The sequence below is a fragment of the Octopus bimaculoides genome, chromosome 24 (genome assembly GCF_046866305.1).
Source record: "Octopus bimaculoides isolate indiv1 chromosome 24, ASM4686630v1, whole genome shotgun sequence".
Taxonomy (NCBI): domain Eukaryota; kingdom Metazoa; phylum Mollusca; class Cephalopoda; order Octopoda; family Octopodidae; genus Octopus; species Octopus bimaculoides.
Genome location: NC_142951.1, coordinates 24088986 through 24108985, shown reverse-complemented (window position 1 = coordinate 24108985; position 20000 = coordinate 24088986). Strand labels below are relative to the sequence as shown.

The following is a 20000-nucleotide window of genomic DNA, read 5'->3' as shown; positions in this document are numbered from 1 at the left end:
TTCTGAGAAACCAATATTGTTCTTTACATCTCTGCTGTATGCAAGTGGAACTTTAACACGTTAGCTACTGCTTTCACTAGACGTTTACCCAAGTACTGAAAGACCTCTACCTCAGTTACATCAAGGTAGCGGATTGCGTGTGTTCATGCTTGTGAGAATTCTTTTATTTGTACAATCTAATTAAGTAGGAAATTTTCCAGCATATTTATAGAAGTTACATTATTTTACATCAGTAATCCGTAAGGAAATGTTTTTGTTTTCTTTAATTATATTTAGAAACGTTCTTCCAGTTTTCAAAGTGAAAAAAATTATGATTCAATCTTCTATAGCAAGAAGATTGAATCGTATATTTTTTTTTTTTCATTTTTCTATTTTTACCTCTTTGTGTATTTTTGTGTTTTTAAAAAAATTTTTTTTTTAACCTCTCTTATTATGATAATGTAGTATTACAATAATCTACGGCGGCGAGCTGGCAGAATCGTTAGCACGCCGGGAAATTGCTTAGCAGCATTTCGTCCGTCATTACATTCTGAATTCGAATTCTGCCGTGGTTCACTTTGCCTTTTATCCTTTCGGGGTCGATAAAATATGTACCAGATGAGTAGTGGGATCAATATAATCGACTTACACCCGAAATTGCTGGCCTTGTTTCAAAATTTGAAACCAGTATTATAATAATGTGCTGCTGATTAACCCATTACCTACCATTGATCTCATATGAGATCACTTAAAAATTACAAATTTCGTAATTATCTGTCAATATTTACACATATCTAACCTTTTTGCTATATCTACTAAGTATATTTCTCTGATATTCAAATGAGGTTTGCTAATTTTTCACCCAATATCTCGCTTATTTCTATTTAAAATGTTATTTTGAAATATTATTTTCATATACAACATAGGATTATTAATTGTTTAATTTTTAATTTACAGCTTTGATAATGATTGGTAAAAAACTTGCAATTAGAGCCGTTTAACGCTACCGGTGGGAAAAGGTCAGGGTACAAGGGCAAACGCAAAAGAAATTAACGATGTGAAAGGCCCAGGAACTGTCAATGAACGTGTGGTTTCAAGGAAGGCGGCACTAACCTCGAAGACAAACCAAGGTCAGGGAGACCTTTTGTGGGAGATGAAACCTTGCTTGAAGCGATCGAACAATAGTTAAGCACAAGCACTTGTACACCGTCGGCAGAACTTGGTCCTTCACCGTCAATTGTCAACTCCATAAGATCGGTTTTGCGAGTAGAGGCTGTCGAGAAACTCCTCATGAACTGACCGATGACTATGCTCAACAACATGTGGACGTTTGCAAACAACTGCTGACAAATCCTCCAGATGCTTGTTTCGGGCGTCAAATTCTAATTGGAGATGGAAAATGGATCTGTTTTTGTAATCCTAATAAGAGAAATCGGTGGTTTTGTTCTGACCAGATTTCAGAACCTGTTGTCAAACAAGGGCAGTTTCAACAGAGGCTCAAGTGTGTTTGGCAGAATTTCGAGAGGCTGTTGCTCTTTGAGCTTGTCCCAGGTGGTCGCGCTGTGCGTGTTAACTTTTATGCTCAACAACTGCAGCGAATATATGATACTTTGAAAGATCGCTACCCTGCATTAGTCAATCGAAGACACGCACTCCTACAGCATGACAATGTCCCACCACACAAGGCCAATGTGACCAAATGGAGGAACTTAAGGTGCTAGAAGTGCTACTTCACCTAGCCTATAGTCCAGACCCTGAATTATCAGATTACCACATTTTCCGAACCATGTCCTATTAACTGCAAGTTTCATCAATGTGGATGAGGTTGAAAACGGGAGAAGGGAGGTTTTTGTCTCTAAACCAGCCAAATATTATAAGCGTGGAACTGAGCTTCTGGCACAAGGATAGCAACAGACAATAGAATGGGATGTATTTTGATGACTAAACGCTTTTCGTGTGTAATTTATTTGAACTATTGATTAAAATTTGAAATGCGAAAAACTTTTGACTCATCCTGGTAAATTAGAAAGGCCTCAATTAATATAACTAAATTTTGCTGAGCAAAATTATAACGGACAAAAAAAATTAAGTAAATAGAATCCACAACTATCGAAGTATATTTCTATATATCTCAAATAATATTAATCCAAATTCGTTTAAGTCGAAGACAATCTTTGGTTATTTTAATAACATACAATAACAATCTATAAGTATATAAATGAATTAAGTACCAGGGCCTTACTTAATCTAGAAACGGTAATAAAACGTGTAAATAAATATTCATTCTCAAAATGTGCCTATGCATGTTCGGAAAAAAAAACCTACTTCTAGTATTACAACTAACGATTTATTTATATGCAATACTTTTCATTTATTTATAATTACACAAAGAAAAATTATGAAAATTATATAAATGATAATATAATATTATATCAATATAATGATAATATATAACAAATATTCTCTTATTTAAAGTTATTGATATAAAGACTGCTTAGAGTAACTAACAAAAAAATATTCTTTCTTTACGTAGTTTATCGGAGGAAGAATTCCGTAAGAAATATGAACAAAAACTTACAACTACGATAACTGCAACCCATATTACTCCATAGATATAGAGTTAAGCTATAATAATGGATATCAAGATATTACTAATTTTTTTTTTAGAAGTAAACAAATTTGAAATTACTTAAGTAAGGATTATTCACAGTAACTAACAAGTAAATGTCCCTATATACGTATATTATGGAAGAGAGAACTCAGTAAATAAAATAAAATAGGATAAACAAATACATAAGGATGTAGTATCTATCGATCCACGATAAATATAATCGATATTATTTTTTAGATAGAGAACTATAAATAGTATATATCCAAATTTTATTAATTCTTTCAGAAGTAACAAAATTAGATTTTTGCAATAAGAATACAAGCTATAAACTATACAATACTATAAGAATTATTATTGTGGTTATCAAGTTTAGTTAGCATCTCAAATAAAACTATTCATTTATCATCATCATCATCATCATCATCATCATCAATTAATTATTAAATTAAATGAATGTATTTATAAATATAATTATTTAGTATAATGAAGATATCTTATTTGTAATTTGTAATTAATATTAAATTACTAATATAATGATGTATTTTACCGCAAATACAAGTATTTGCACTTGAAAGATTCTAATTATTCTGAATTAATCTAAGATAAATTTCCCAAATTCTATATTATTATATGGATTAAGATAACAAACCTTAAAGATATATATACATGCATATGCATTTATATATATATATATATATATATATATATATATATATATATATATACATTCACATACACACACACACACACTATATATATATATATATATATATATATATATATATATATACACATACACATACATGTACATATACATGTATACATATATATAAATAAATATATACACACATACGCATGCATACATATTCACATACATATATGTACATACAAACATATATATACACATATACATATCCATACACACATACATGTATATACATAGACATATATATATATATATATATATATATATATATATATACATATATATATATATATATATATATATATATATATATATACATACATACATACATGTACAAATATATATATATATATACATACACGTAAATATACATATACACACAGATTTTTACATATATACATATATATACAAACATACATATAAACATACATATACATTTACACACATACATACTTATATGAATGCATATATATACATAGTTATACACATAGATGCATAGACATACATCCACATCCACATACACATATATACATACTCGCATAATCAATAAATTATATATATATATATATATATATATATATATATATATATTCATCGATAGATATACAGACATACACATATACATAATGACATTTATATAGCATCAGATATAAATACAAACAACATATGCCCATGTATACATATACATACATACATATATACAAATATACGATCATACATATACACATACATATACACACATATATATAGATACATACGAGTACAAATATATACACACTTAACAAAGTTTTCTAAACACATATTTAGAATAGTGTGTACAAGACAGAACACTCTCACATCTTTCATTAAGTAATTTCTTCTAAGATGTTAATATCTGATATAATTCATTTACACATAAGTTACATCTAGCATCATTAATTTTGTGCGATCTAGCATTATTAAGTATTTTCTTATTTATGTTGTATAATTTGTTGCTATCATTTAATTTCCAAATTACTTTACTCAGATTAGTATTGTTAAACCTATCTTTATTTCTAAATGTATACTCATGGTTTGCGATTATTTTTTTTTAATAAAATTTTCCGTTGAACCCTATGTAAAAATGATTTTTCCGTTCCGATTCAACCCTACATCTACATACAAGGTTATTTTGTAAACAAAAATTATTAAAATAATATTTATCCTTATATCTATAATCACAATTTCTAGCTAGATCATTCTCTGTAATAGGATTATTATTTCTATTATTGTAAAAACTGTCTAATCTTTTATTATTAAAGGATAATTCTAAACAAATTTTTAGATACTGAAAAACCTGTAAAAAAGCTTGACCAAATTTTTTTTTTTTGCCGTGCGTAAGGAATAATAATAATAATAATAATAATAATATATATATATATATATATATATATTTATATAAGGGCATAACTATACAATAATGCCTCACGCTATGAGGGACTCTAAGGTCACACTACCATAAAAAACATTTTTACCGAAACGCGAGGAAATGCAACTCTCAAAGCCAGCCCCTTAAAAACAGACTGAATTATAGATCATGATTTCGTAGTTATTGTAGTATTATACAACCTCGGCCAAGATAAATATAGGTAAACAGAAAATCCACATACCAAACGAACACCGGGTATCCAATATAGTACATAGAAGACTGTTCATCGCTATTTACCTATGTAAGTGGTGGGAATTTCGAATTGCATCTCGGTACATGTGTTTTTTTTTCTCAGAATAAATTCAGCTTTGAATATATTCTGGTTATATATTTAAATTCAATAATAGGATGAATTCTTTTACAAGAATTTCTCCTTTAGGAGAAATTTGAATATGAACCAGACTTAGAGACGATGTTTTTGGTGTTCACTTTTTGCTATTTACCATTTAACCTGAAGATGTGTAAGGTAATTTATCTATTTAACTTGAATTTGACAGTTAAATATAGCCTAATACAGAAATGTTGACATAGGAATAAACTTCAATAATAATGGATATCAGCGTCAAAACTCTCATTTAAATTTTTGACATATACATATATATATATATATATATATATATATATATATATATATATATATATATATATATATATATATATATATCATTATTAGTGAGAGATTACCCATACGGGCAAAATACTTTATAAGTTCTGTGTTAGTGCACCCGGCTACCAATATTGATTTTAGATTAGTAAAGAACTCTATACATTCTTGTAGGAGGGCGCGAAGTTATAGTTCCTCACCATTCTATATTGTAAATCCATGATTGTGTTCCAGTTATACTGGTTTTTACACAGAGTGATATACAAGACGAAGCATAAATAATGGTCATTACATATTTTTCTTTATTGTACCACATTTGACTTGCAGCTGTTTCCAATAATCATTATAGGTTTGTCATTGATAGGTTTGCTAAATCGGTCCATTGATCGGATGAGAAAAATTGAACGGCCTAAAAAGTTTAGTCAGTCATACGACGGATTCCTTTCAGTTTCTGTCCATGAAATCCACTCACAAGGGTTTGATCGACCCGAGGCTATTGTAGAAGACACTCGCCCAAGTTACCACATAGTGGGACCGAACCCGGAACCATGTTGTTGAGGAGCAAACTTCTTACCACACAACCACGTTTTCGCCTATCCATCCATCCATCCATCCATCCATCTATATATATATATATATATATATATATATATATATATATATATCTCCATCCATCCATCCATCTATCTATCTATCTGTCTGTCTATCTATCTATCTCTCCATCTATCAGTCTCTCTATCTTTCTGCCTATTTGTCTGTCTGTCTGTTTGCCTGTCTGTTTATCTATCTGTCTATCTACATACCTGCCTAATTAATCTATGTTTATCTGTTTACCTGTCGATCTACATAATTACGTACCTATCTGTTTATCCATCCATCCATCCATCCATATCTACCCAACCCCCAACTCGAACCCCAAACCCACCACCCAACCGGCACCCCACACAATGCTTCCACTTCAGAAGTTGGTGGAATAGATTAGTTCCAGTGCAAGAGTTATCAAGTTCGAAGTGTTACCTAAAACGACTACAATCCAACACTACCACCACCACCACTTCCAACACCTCCACCACCGTTACCACCACGCACCCGGTTCACCCCCTCTTCATCTCTCTATTCCGTCCACCACATTCCACCCTAACCCTCGTCCTCATCATATAATTTTCTCACCAGCGCCACCCCTAAAAATAACACAAACTTATACACACACACACACATGCGTGCATACACACGCGTATTCACTTACACGACACATCACATAATATGCCACACACACACACACACACACACACACACACACATACCAAGCATTCATAATAGAAGCATCAGACATACCATACGCACATACACATACACATAGACATAACGCACACGGACACACACACGTACCAGGTACCACACGCACCCACCCCCCTCGCACGCACACGCAAACAAACACTATACGTATAGAAAACACACACACGCAAACAAACAAACACTATACGTATAGAAAACACACACACGCAAACAAACAAACACTATACGTATAGAAAACACACACACGCAAACAAACAAACACTATACGTATAGAAAACATACGCGCGCGCGCAAACAAACAAGCGAGTGCATACCAGATACTATACATATAGAAAACACACGCACACACATAATAGACTCACCATACAAACACACATCCCTAACATACACGACACGTATCCTTGATAAGCACACACTCAAACGCAATCACACACATATATTCACATAATTGATAAACACCTGTAGATGCCACGCATTCTTTGCTATAGCTATTGGTGTTGTTGCCGTTGTATATCTAATACGAAGGCACTTGGCCTAATAGTTAGGGAGATGGGCTTCCGTTTGTAATGCTGTGGATCGAATTCTGCACGAAGCAGGGCTGAGTCCTTCAGCTAATGTCTTCATGTCATGCTGCTTCTTGCCTAGTCACCTAAAAATGAGTCACAGCCAAATGCCAGTGCAGCCCTCCTCTCTCACGCACCTCTCTCACGCACCTCTCTCACGCACCTCTCTCACGCACCTCTCTCCACTCAGCTGTCATATCATAGATATTCCTCTCGGATCAAAGGTGCTCACTATTACACAGCTTCTTAAGATAATGAGCAAAATCATGGTAAATGTTAGCAAACGTAGAGTGTAGCACAGTAGTATGTATATGTGTGTGTGTGTGTGTGTGTGTGTGTGTGCGTGCGTGTGTATACTCTTACTCTCTTTCTACTCTTTTACTTGTTTCAGTCATTTGACTGCGGCCATGCTGGAGCACCGCCTTTAGTCGAGCAAATCGACCCCAGGACTTATTCTTTGTAAGCCTAGTACTTATTCTATCGGTCTCTTTTGCCGAACCGCTAAGTTACGGGGACGTAAACACACCAGCATCGGGTGTCAAGTGATGTTGGGGGAACAAATACAAACATATACACACACACATATATACATATTTACGACGGGCTTCTTTCAGTTTCCGTCTACCCGAGGCTATAGTAGAAAACACTTGCCCAAGGTGCCACGCAGTGGTGATGAACCCGGAACCATGTGGTTGGTAAGCAAGCTACTTACCACACAGCCACTCCTACGCCTATATGTACATATATAGTTCAAATTTACAGAAAACAAAAGACGAAGACAGGTGAGGGAACAAGAAGCAGGGCCTCGGGAAAAATGAAAACGTATTTGACGCTTATATGTGTGTGTGTGTGTGTGTGTGTGTGTGTGTGTGTGTGTGTGTGTGTGTGTGTGTGTGTGTGTGTGTGTGTGTGTGTGTGTCGCTCCCAGTACTTATTATTCAGTTTTCATCTACTAAATCCTCTCATAAGGTTTTAGTAGAAGCCGGCTCAAGGCTTTAGTAGAAGACACTTGGCCAAGGTGCCGCGCTATGGGACTGAACCCAGAACCATGTGATTAGGAAGCAAGCTTCTTACCACATACAAACACATACACACACACACACACACACACATACATACACAAATATATATATATTCATCTTGCCTCTGCATGTATGTGTATGTGTGTGTGCGTGTATGTACATAGACACACGCGCGCGCACACATACACTAGCTGAGTATCCCGTAGTTGCTGCTACAATTTTCACACTAGAATGTCTTGGCAGACTTTCGAAATAGCACACCCATATAAGTTGGATTTTCTCCTTTCTGACGGAGACTTAACAAATTTTTTTTTTCCATCACACCCTTGCAAATTATGATGGGGGATAGGGAGATTTTTTAATGAAGTAATTTTTTTTTTTTTTTATATGAATCCCTCCCTCTCCCACTTCTGAACTGTGATTTTGTCCTTTTTTTCTTCTTTTCGTTACATACTTAAAAACGACGAGAGAATCCCTGGAGGTTAAAAAAGAAGAAAATTTTGGGAAATCGGTAAACATCTCCGTTTCCTTTATTTTCAAAGAGAAAATAAAACCTAATTCAAAAACAATTATGAAAATTTCTTTAAATTTTTTCATTCAGGCCGCCCCTCCATAAATCCTCAAATTTTTGCTTTTTTTCTTTCGAAATTCTCTTAAAATCATAGTTTTAAAATACGGACAGTCCAAATCTGCAATCTATTTGTGTTTGTAATTTCAAAATAATTTTTGGGCGAAAATGTATGTGATTTAAGGGAGGTTTAGCTGTTGTTTCTGCCACTTCCGATGGATGACTACCTGGTTCCTTCCTCGTCTCTTTGTCACTCTAACATGTATTGATGTTTTTCATTTATTTTCTCCCCATTAATACATTTTGTGGAATGCTGATTCATTATGGGACTTAAGCAACAAAAAAGAAATTGTAATTTCAATTTCTGATCCCAACACCGCATCAGTCGTGTTCGTGTGTGTGTGTGTGTGAGCGTGTCTAATAAAAAATATATTTACTAACCGAAAAGCATGTTGTTAAAATAAATCATCTTTTACATACCTTTATAAAATCAGTCTGTCTTCCTAATGAAATTCCTTATACGCATGCATACTCACACACTGACAAACAGACAGACACACAATACATACATACATACATACATACATACATACATACATACATACAGACAGACAGACAGACAGACAGACAGATAGATAGATAGATAGATAGATAGATAGATAGATAGATAGACAGACACACAGACAGACACACAGACAGACAGACAGATAGATAGATAGATAGATAGATAGACAGATAGATAGATAGATAGATATGTTACGCTACATTTGGCTTGCGACCTGAAGTCGGCTTTGTTGCTGGATGTTACAGCTTATTTTGTGAGCGTTTTCGCATCAACGATTCTTCATCAAACTTTCTTAATCCTCATTTTCCGCTAATTCTTGATGATCAGCATCGGTTAAAGATCCTGGAAGGGCTAGATGTGTTTCCACGCATTCAGCTCATTACCGCGGTTAAGGCTAGGGGCTTTCTTCCTAATGAAGTACGCCCTTGTAATCCTGAGGTTAATTGCATCCAATCAGTATTCGAGTGTTTGTGGTGTTGGAATACAGTACTGGGCGGTGTGATCTTATATAGATGTTTCTACACTCTAAGATAAATGTGTCTCCTGGTCGCTAGATGCATGCGTGTGTATACATATACAGTGATGTCAATAGCAAACTGATAAAAATAATTCAAGTTGTGGTTTCATCTGTTGAAATGGATCACCACAAATGTCGAAGTATGTCTATGAAGCCGCTGACGGCATATTTTGTGACCTTTTGATTTACGATTTGAATGCAGAGACCATGTTGTTTCTTGGAGATTTTTGATAAACACTGTTTATTTAAACCAACGAGAGAGCGTGATTGGACTGTTTTCTCTTTGATGTTCTGAAAGACAGAGAAAAACAATAGTACTCTGGTAACAGGATTGATCCTCGAAAGGTTGTTGAGGTCGCATCACGAATGTGAAATAAATGAAGATTTTGGTAGCCCATTAGTTATTCAATATCCTCAACAAGTGACGTTCATGCTATACATGAGGAAATTGCCAACTAATTTAATGAAGAAATTGTCTCCAACAAAAAGCATTAACTGTTGCCATGAAGAAGAAAATCTGTACAATTATCCAATAAAGTTCCCAAACAGTTGTAACTTTAGTGGAGACCGGCACCTTTCTAGTTTAAGCTTGAAAAAGAAATATATTGTAATCACTTTTTACAATTATCTCTACAGATTTTTAAGAGAAATTAAAGCCAGTCACGACGTTACGTATCCGAAGACGTCAATGTAAAAACAATGCGATCGAAGACAGAAAAATGCAAACCTATTTCTCTATCTTCGAACGCATTGTTTACATAGACGTATAACTTCAAAATTGATTTGGGAGAGTCTGGCATAACGACTCTCCAAGACACAACAAAATTTGTTTCAACACACAAATTCGCATAAAGAATCTTGCCAATCAAATACAAAATTTCAAAAGTGATTTGATAGCACTGCTAACACAGGCGGAACGCAGTATTGGCTTACAAGCCTTTAAATATAATTGGTAGCATATTATGGTTGCATAACGAAATACGATGTCACTACCAGTAATTTATATATATTGTGATGCTGAGGCGGCGAGCTGGCAGAATCGTTAGCATGCCAGGCGAAATGCTTAGCGGTATTTCGTCTGCCATTAATTACGTTCTGAGTTCAAATTCTGCCGAGGTCGACTTTGCCTTTCATCCTTTCGGGGTCGATAAATTAAGTACCAGTTACACACTGTAATCGACTTAATCCCTTTGTCTGTCCTTGTTTGTCCCCTCTATGTTTTAGCCCCTTGTGGGCAATAAAGAAATGAGAATCGTTAGCATGCGGGGGAAAATGTTTAGTGGCATTTCGTCCGTCTTTACGTTCTGAGTTCAAATCACACCTAGATCGACTTTGCTTTTCGCCCTTTCAGAGTGGATAAAATAAGTACCAGTTGAGCACTGGGGTCGATGTAATCGACTAAACCCCTTTCCCGAAATTGCTGACCTTGTGCCAAAAAACTTTGAAGCCAATATATATTGTAATGTTACGAAATTTAGATAATCCCAAAGGATTTTCAAATGAAATCAGAATTTTAACGATCCATTTCTATGATAGAAGATTGCTTTGTTACACAATTGACAACAGCGTTTGTGAAGAACTGAAGTGAGACCGTCTACTAATGTGCAACTGCTCACCCTTACGCGACTCCATCTAGTTTGGGTGGCTTTCGCAAATGACTGTCAATAGATGCTTAATGTCAATAACCGAGTAAAGTAGGCTCTTCCCAACTAAAAGGTAAATTTTAATTCATTAAGAATGTTCGCACACGTCGTTCAGTGCATCACCCCTTACATGAACACCTACAAAACATAAACATACGCACGCATATACATAATTACACACACACACACATATGTAAGAGATGGATGGCAGGAGTTAGGGTTGCCAAGCAGCAGTTGAAGCCGGGGGTGAATGAGTACAAATTCAGCAAAGAGAACATGCTGTAAGCTAAAATATGCTTCATTTAACCAGCTTGTCTGACTTACTTCATAATTAACACTGTACACACACACACACACACACACACACACACATACACACACGCACGCACACATACGCCTCATCTCCTCTTTGCTTTTCTATCTGCTCCTCTCCCTACACCCATGCCTTCTCTGTTTTTCACCTGTTTTTCTTAATCTTTTCTTCTACGAATTCAACTCTCTCTGTCTCTGTCTCTCTCTGTCTCTCTCTCTCCGTACCTTCCTCGAATCTATTCTGTCTCTTCTCCCTTATATATTAATATATGTATGTGTGTGTGTGTGTATATATATATATATATATATATATGTGTGTGTGTGTGTGTATGCATATATATATGCATGTATGTATATATATATATATATATATATATATATATCATATATATATATATGTGTGTGTGTGTGTGTGTACGTATGTATGCAAATATATATATATATATATATACATGAATACATTTAAAATATGCATTATCTATAATATTTTATATATATACATATATATTTATATATGTGTGTATATATATGTGCGTGTATGCATTTTTATATATGTATGCATATATATATGTATACACATGTGTGTGCTTGTGTGTAATTAATTCTCTGTAAAATAGCGAAGGCGCGGGGCCTAGTGTTTAGGGTGTTGCATTCCTGATCGTAAGATTGCGGTCTCAATTCCTAGACAGAGCGGTGTATCGGGTTTCTAATTTCTCTTCATCAGAAATTGAAAAATAGTTTAAACTTAAGCTGTCTTAGAGAGTATGTGTCCATACCATGTTTAAACTAAAATCTGGATTTTATCACAAGATATTTTTCTTTTATCTATTTTTACGATCAGGGGATATTAGAGCAGGTTGGATATTGCATTTTTTCTTTTGTCAGACCATAATTACGAGTAGCAACATTATAATAATACCACCTCATCTAAAAATAATGAGCAAATGTGTTACAAACATTAGGGATTCAATTTATTACGATATTGGCGCAACAGGGTGACTCAGTTTCTTATTTATATAACAATACTTTTTCAATGGAAATAGAATTTATTCGTTTCAACATTAAAGGTAATGTCGAGACAATTAACTATGCTGTGGTTGATATAAAATGTAATTCTTGAACTTATTTCATTGAATAACTTTATCATACTTTTTCTAAATTTATCTGGGCATGACTGTTCATAGGGCACGTGACACTGAGCCCATCGTCTCTATATAAACCTTTTCGTAAACTGAATAGCTATTAAATCTGCAACAACGATGGTCTCTTTCCCTGTTCTTGCTTTTCTTTGTCTCTGTCGCTAAAACTACACAATATACTGCACCTGGTTTGTGTCTCTTCTCTTGCAGATTGCTTGAAGACGGAAGGCACGTTATAAAAAATCTGCCTAATTAGATTCTCCATGGCAAGAATGTATTAGTAGCTCTTATTTTAATACTGCGTACGTTAAATGATAATTATCTCTCACTGGATGGAATACTTCTGTATTTATCCTACCTTAACGGAACAATAAACTATATGTATATATATATATATATATATATATATATATATATATATATATTACCATTTATTTCGAAGTTTGCAAAATTCTTTGAATGATAAAACTTTCAATAATGATGATGACCTGAAATCGCACTTCAGCTTTTGACTGGTAAGGACCAGAAAGAAGTTCTATGAGTACGGAATCATGAAGGTTCTATGAGTACGGAATCATGGCAAAAGATCATCGAACAAAATGGAAAACATAATTGATTAACGTTCATTTTTGTATGAAAAAAAAAATGACTTTTATGTCGCACTAAAAATACGAAATTACTTTCTTGCCAATCCAATATTTATCCTAAGCTGAAAGGAGTTCCTCGCTGTATAACAATGGCATCGGATTACCTTGGGAGATGGAATTAACAGGTGGTAGCCGACAAAGTGAAACATAGGAGCTTTTTGAGATGGCATTCTGAGGCTTTTGCGCGTGCGCAAGCATAGCTGTGTGCTGAGAAGCGTTCTTCCCAACCACATGGTTCCGGGTTTAGTCCCACTGCGTGCCACCTTGGGCAAGTGTCTTCTACTATAGCCTCGGACCGACCAAAACTTTGTGAGTGGATTTGGTAGACGAAAACTGAGAGAAGCCCGTCGAATATATGTGTGTATGTGTGTGTATATACACACATATACATATATATGTGTGTGTGTGTCTCTCACTTTCTCTCTCTCTCTCTCTCTCTCTCTCTCTCTATATATATATATATATATATATATATATATATATATACACACCAGTGAGTAGACAAACGAAAGGAGGGCATTCAACACATTTATTGGAAATCACATTTATGGATCAAAGCAGTTTGATTCAAATTCCTTGGTACTCTGAGTTTCAAGCGTGATGCTAGTCTTTGATGAAACTCAGAGTACCAAGAAGTTTGAATCAAACTATCTTGATCCATATGTGTGTGTGTATGTATATATCTATGTGTGCCTATGTGTCTGTGTCCCCGCCACATCACCGCTTGACAACCGGCGTTGGTGTGTTTACCTTCCCGTAACTTAGTGGTTCGGCAAAAGAGACCGAAAGTAGAAGTACTAGGCTTTGAAAATACATGCTGGGGGTCGATTTGTTTGAATAAAACCCTTGAAGGCGGTGATCCAAGCATGGCAGCAGTCAAACGACTGAAACAAGTAAAAGAGTAAAAGAATAAAAGAATATGTGTATGAGTGTGTGTGTGTGTGTGTGTGTGTGTGTGTGTGTGTGTGTGTGTGTGTGTGTGTGTGTGCGTGTGCGTGCGTGTACATACATGACGTGAAACGTGTCAGCTTTCCCCAGCCCATATTCCTACCGTTGCTATCACCGTTCCTGCTCTCACTCCCAGCATTGTCATTACCATCGCACAGTCATCATCATCATCATCATCTTGATCCTCTTTATCTCGTCCTGTCTCTCTCTCTCTCTCTCCACCTCTCTATACGCATCCCCTCTACCTTCACGTCACTCAACCTCCATTCTCCTCTTCGTCTACAGTAAAGTAATAGCGCTACTCCCGTGGTGAACTCAGTGCGGTCATTATCTGTCATTGATGGAGTAAGGAGAGGGCAGATGTCGTGACATGTTTGACCATATTCTTACTGACACTGAATAGACATTGTTAATCGGGATTCTAATAACAGGCACTGAAGTGGACACTCGCATAATTAATGTTATGAACCAAGAAATTATCTACATTATTCTGCTACGGTTTAACTATGGAACGACATCGAAGACATAATATACTGTAGAGAGACAAGTATTTTTTTTTTTTTACTTTGTATCATTTTCTTGTTTCCGGTCATTAGACTGCGGCCATACTACGGCACCACCTTCAGTTTTTAGTCGAATGAATAGGCTCCAGTATTCCTTTATTTTTAAAGTGTGGTAGTAGTAGTAGTAGTAGTAGTAGCAGCAGCAGTAGTCAAGCGGTAGTGGGGGACAAAAACACAATGGCACACACACACATAAACATACATACATACACACACACAAATATATATATGTGTGTGTGTGTGTGTGTGTGTGTGTGTGTGTATAGTAATGCCCTTATATAAATAAATATATAAATATATTTTGGGGAATAAATGATGGATTTTTCCCTTATGAGATTTTTTCACGCTAGCTACTTGATAAATTCTTATAAAAGACTTTATCCTATTATTGAATTAATTAAATATATAACCAGAATATATTAAGTGCTGAATTATATTCTGAAAAAAAAAAAAAAAAAAAAAACATGTACCGAGATGCAATTAAAAAAAGTCCGCCTCTTACATAGATATACAGGGATAAACAATCTTCTATGTACTATGCTGAATACATGAAGTGTTCGTCTGGTATGTTGATTTTTTTTTGTTTATTTTTATGTCTTGACCATACTATACTGCATATTACTGTAATAACTACGAAATCATGATCTATAGTTTAGTCTGTTTTTAAGGGGCTGGCTTTAAGAGTTGCATTTCCTCGCGTTCGGTAAAAATGTGTTTTTTATGGTAGTTTGACCTTAGTGTCCCTCTTAGCGTGAGCCATTCATGTATAGTAATGCCCTTATATAAATAAATATATTTTGGGGAATAAATGATGGATTTTTCCCTTATGAGGTTTTTTCACTCTAGCTACTTGATAAATTCTTATAAATGACTTTATCCTATTACTGAATTAATTATATATATATATATATATATATATATATATATATATATATATATAGGATCTTTCCAATCACTGTCACAGATTTTTCGCAAGGAATTTTTTTAACTAAACAGTTTGAAACTTAGGATACTGGTTGAATGTGTTACGCAGAACATGATTTACTCTTAATGTTTTTGACAAAATTTTGTATTTTAGAAGTTATTTCGTGTTAAAGTTGTCGTATTTGGGCAATTTTAACCACTCAATGACGTTTATTCAGCTGAAGAAAGTTACTGCTGTTTGCAAAAGTAATGAAAGAGCAACAACTTCCCTAGCTCGTTAACAACACGGTCATGCATGCGCTCACACATTGGTATAGGCGCAGGCATGGCTGTATCATTAAGAGGATCACCTTACAACCACGTGGTTTCGGAAACTGTGTGGAATCCCATTTGTAGTCTGACTAGTCACCTATACGGTTAAGAGCTTTATAGGTGCGAAGCCAATGGTCACTCTCTGTCTGGCCATAACAATTAACTTCCTCTGTGTGTGTGTGTGTGTGTGTGTGTGTGTGTGTGTGTGTGTGTGTGTGTGTGTATGTATGTATGTATGTATATGTACATATGTCGGTATGAGTAGAGCAACGGATTCAGCAAATTTGGAAATTAGTTGTGGAGAAACGGAGAATATCGATTATATTGTGTATCACTCAGTAAAAAGACGAAATTCAAAAAATCTGTTATCTCTCTCTCTCTCTCTCTCTCTCTGTTTGCACCGTCGCTAGAAGGGGACTTAACTCATCTTTGCAAATGGCTGCGACTTGAAAATTGTTAGAAGTTATGGTTTAAAATTATTTTTAATGCAAAAATTCACGTGAGGAAGCAAAAAAAAGTTACAAAAAAAAACCAAATCATGGGGGGACCCGGTGGACTGGTGGGTAAAGGTGAGTGTAGGTGAACTGGGTGAGTGGGACATTTTGAACTGTCCTGTCTGGGGTTCAAGCCTAGTCAGGATGAGGGAAGAAGGTAAGAGTCTTTTTATCTATTTTTTTTTTCGTTTATACAAAAATATTTTTAAAATATATTTCTAGATAGAGATTGAAACCTCTACCTTCATACAAGGTTGTTAGTTAAATTACTAACACCTTTAACCATTAGGCCATCAAACCAACACCTGAATAACAGATTAAAAATAATATATCTAAATCTATTTTTATTATTTTTTTATTATACATACATACATACAAAAATACCCTGTTGTTGATGTTGAAATTCCAATGAAGGAGCCTTGGATCTAGGTTAGAAACCGGCTCTTTCTCTATTGGCGAGAAATCTTGAAATAAAATTGAACAATGACATACATACATTCATACATACATACATACATCCATCCGTCCGTCCGTCCGTCCATCCATACATCCATCCATACATCCATACTCCTACTTGCGCACGCGCTTAAACATTCCCGTTAAAAGTCAGTCGTCGTCATCATCATCGTAGTTGTTGTTTAAGGGTTGCGTTTCAATTTTTTCCTTCAAGTAACCGAAATAAGACGAGGTCAATGCGTGTCTGTTTATAAAGAATTCCGGCAACAGATAACATGAAAAAGTAGTAGTAGTAGTAGTAGTAGTAGTAGTAGTAGTAGTAGTAGTGGTGGTGGTGTTGGTGGTGGTAGTTGTTGTGGTGGTAGTAGTGGTCGTGGTGGTAGGGGTGATGGTAGCGGTGGTGGTGGTAACACCTCACCACTAATACTTACATTGCTACTACTACAAGCTACAACAGCGATTCGCATGAAACGATGCAGGAATCTCAACGTGGTTGGGGGACCTGCTAAAAACAGCAGCCAAATTTTTAGATAAAGAAATTGGATAATGTACTGGGCACATAGAGAAAAAGCAAAAACAAAAATAAAGACGGAATAATAATGGCTGGAATTTCTTTCGATCAGAACTAAGGTTTAAACAACACCAGCAACAACAACTACTACTACTACTACTACTATTATTATTATTATTACTGCTAATTGGATCTTTTCTGGTTGGCTGCCAGTTTCAATTTGTTTGAATTGATTTCATATTCAGTGTAATGAGACACTTTTATAGGCTAATCAATGCCATGAAGATCATTTTCGCTGTCTATCTATCTATATATATATATATATGAAACTGAGGATGTGTATGTGTATGCGTGTGGTGTGTGTGTGTGTGTGTGTGTGTGTGTGTGTGTGTGTGTATGTGTGTGTGTAAACCCGCAGAACTTCTGCAGTTCGGAACTGATTTTCTCCAAACTGGGATCATACATTACGCATGTTCCAGAGATTGTTTTTGGAGTCTTTCATTTTTTTCACATAATGAGTAATGGGGTCCCTGGGGGCACAGAACCCCATTTTCTGGGCAAACAATACGAACGATCGCATAACTTGGTTGCTTCGTTGGTTCAAAGGACATTACTCTTGATGACGTACTTATGTTAATTTCCCTACCTTTATATATATATATATATATATATATATATATATATATATATATATATATATATGTATCTATGTATACTTAAGATGTGTGTGTGTGTGTGTATGTGTGTGGGTGTGGGTGTGTGTGTGTGTGTGGTGTGTGTGTGTGTGTGTGTGTATGTAAACCCCCAGAACCTCTGAAGTTCGCAACTGAATTTCTCCAAACTGCGAACACACCTGACTTATGTTCTAGAGATGGTTTTAGACTCTTAAAATGTTTCACATAATGAATAATGGTGCCCCCCGGGGGGCAAAAAATCCCCTTTCCTGTAGTACGTACGACTGCCTGCATGTTGTATTAAATGGATGAACCGATGTAGACTCTAAACTGTGTTGTCTGAGTGGTAGCAGTAATAACCTGTCCCCGTAGTACCATAGGTAGCAATTTGTTGGAATAAAAACCGTTTGGAACGCACTATGTTTATTATAAAAAATATGCTAAAATATGTTAAACCTTGAGCAACTATTCAACTATTTTCTTTTAGCTTCAGTATCAAAGTCTTCTTTCTAAGCATAGATGAAGCCCATACAAATATTCTTCAGCTATTAATTACGAACTAAAATATCGCATATACATTAACCTACTAATTTATGGTGTCTAAGACTCGACCATGTTAGTTAGAAACCGTGTCGTTAATGTGACCTTGCATGCACGGACGATGCATGCAGAATTGTTTTCTTTTAGGAGCTGAGTTGTCCACACAATGGCCACACGCTGTTTACACGAAGGCGTGCACAATTGAGCCACGACTATTGATTCCCAACCACGTCAGCACCCTAACGTCACGTGACCCAACCACGTTTTGTTAGAAACCGTGTCCTTAATATGACCTTGCGTATCCGACGCTGCATGCAGAATTGTTTTCATTTGGGAGCTGAGTTGTGCTCACAGTGGCCACACGCTGTTTACGCGAAGGAGTGCATAATTGAGCCATGACTATTGATTCCAAACCGAAATATCGCATGACAGTGTTGTTTTCAAGCGCTTCCTTGCCAATCACCCCTTACCACGTCATTTCTTTCATGTAAATTTCTCTCATGTAGTGTTGTTGAGCGCGCCGACCCGACAGGCTTGATATATCGCATAGATGTAGTTCCTATGCCTGCTCATTGCTCAGCGTGGTAGTGGTATCGCCGACAGTCGCAAAGCTGAGTATATCCACAAAGAGCTTTTTGGTGCGTTCAAAAATCACATACCCCCACCCACTTTTCCATGACGAGGTTAGGGCCTGGAATTTTCCAAACAAACGCATGACATATCAGTCGAATTAGCCCTTCATTTATCCGACAAATGTTTTCTCGTCAATGCTGCCCTTTTCCGTATCACATGCTTCAACTTAACTGGATCATATACAAACTATGCCATTTAAAACCCGAGCAACGCCGGGTATGTCTGCTAGCAAAGAAATAAAGAGTTATTAGCTATTAAAGTTTGAAAATTGTGGATAATATTAGTCAATCGTAAGCCACAGACATATTCATGTTTGTTTCCAGAGT

At 35.5% G+C, this 20000-nt stretch overlaps 1 long non-coding RNA gene across 1 annotated transcript in view; it reads right to left on the bottom strand.

The window, feature by feature from the left end:
- The window catches only part of LOC128250819 (uncharacterized), a 482529-nt gene that overhangs the window by 168333 nt on the left and 294196 nt on the right, over positions 1–20000 (bottom strand). The gene's annotated exons all lie outside the window — the stretch shown is intronic.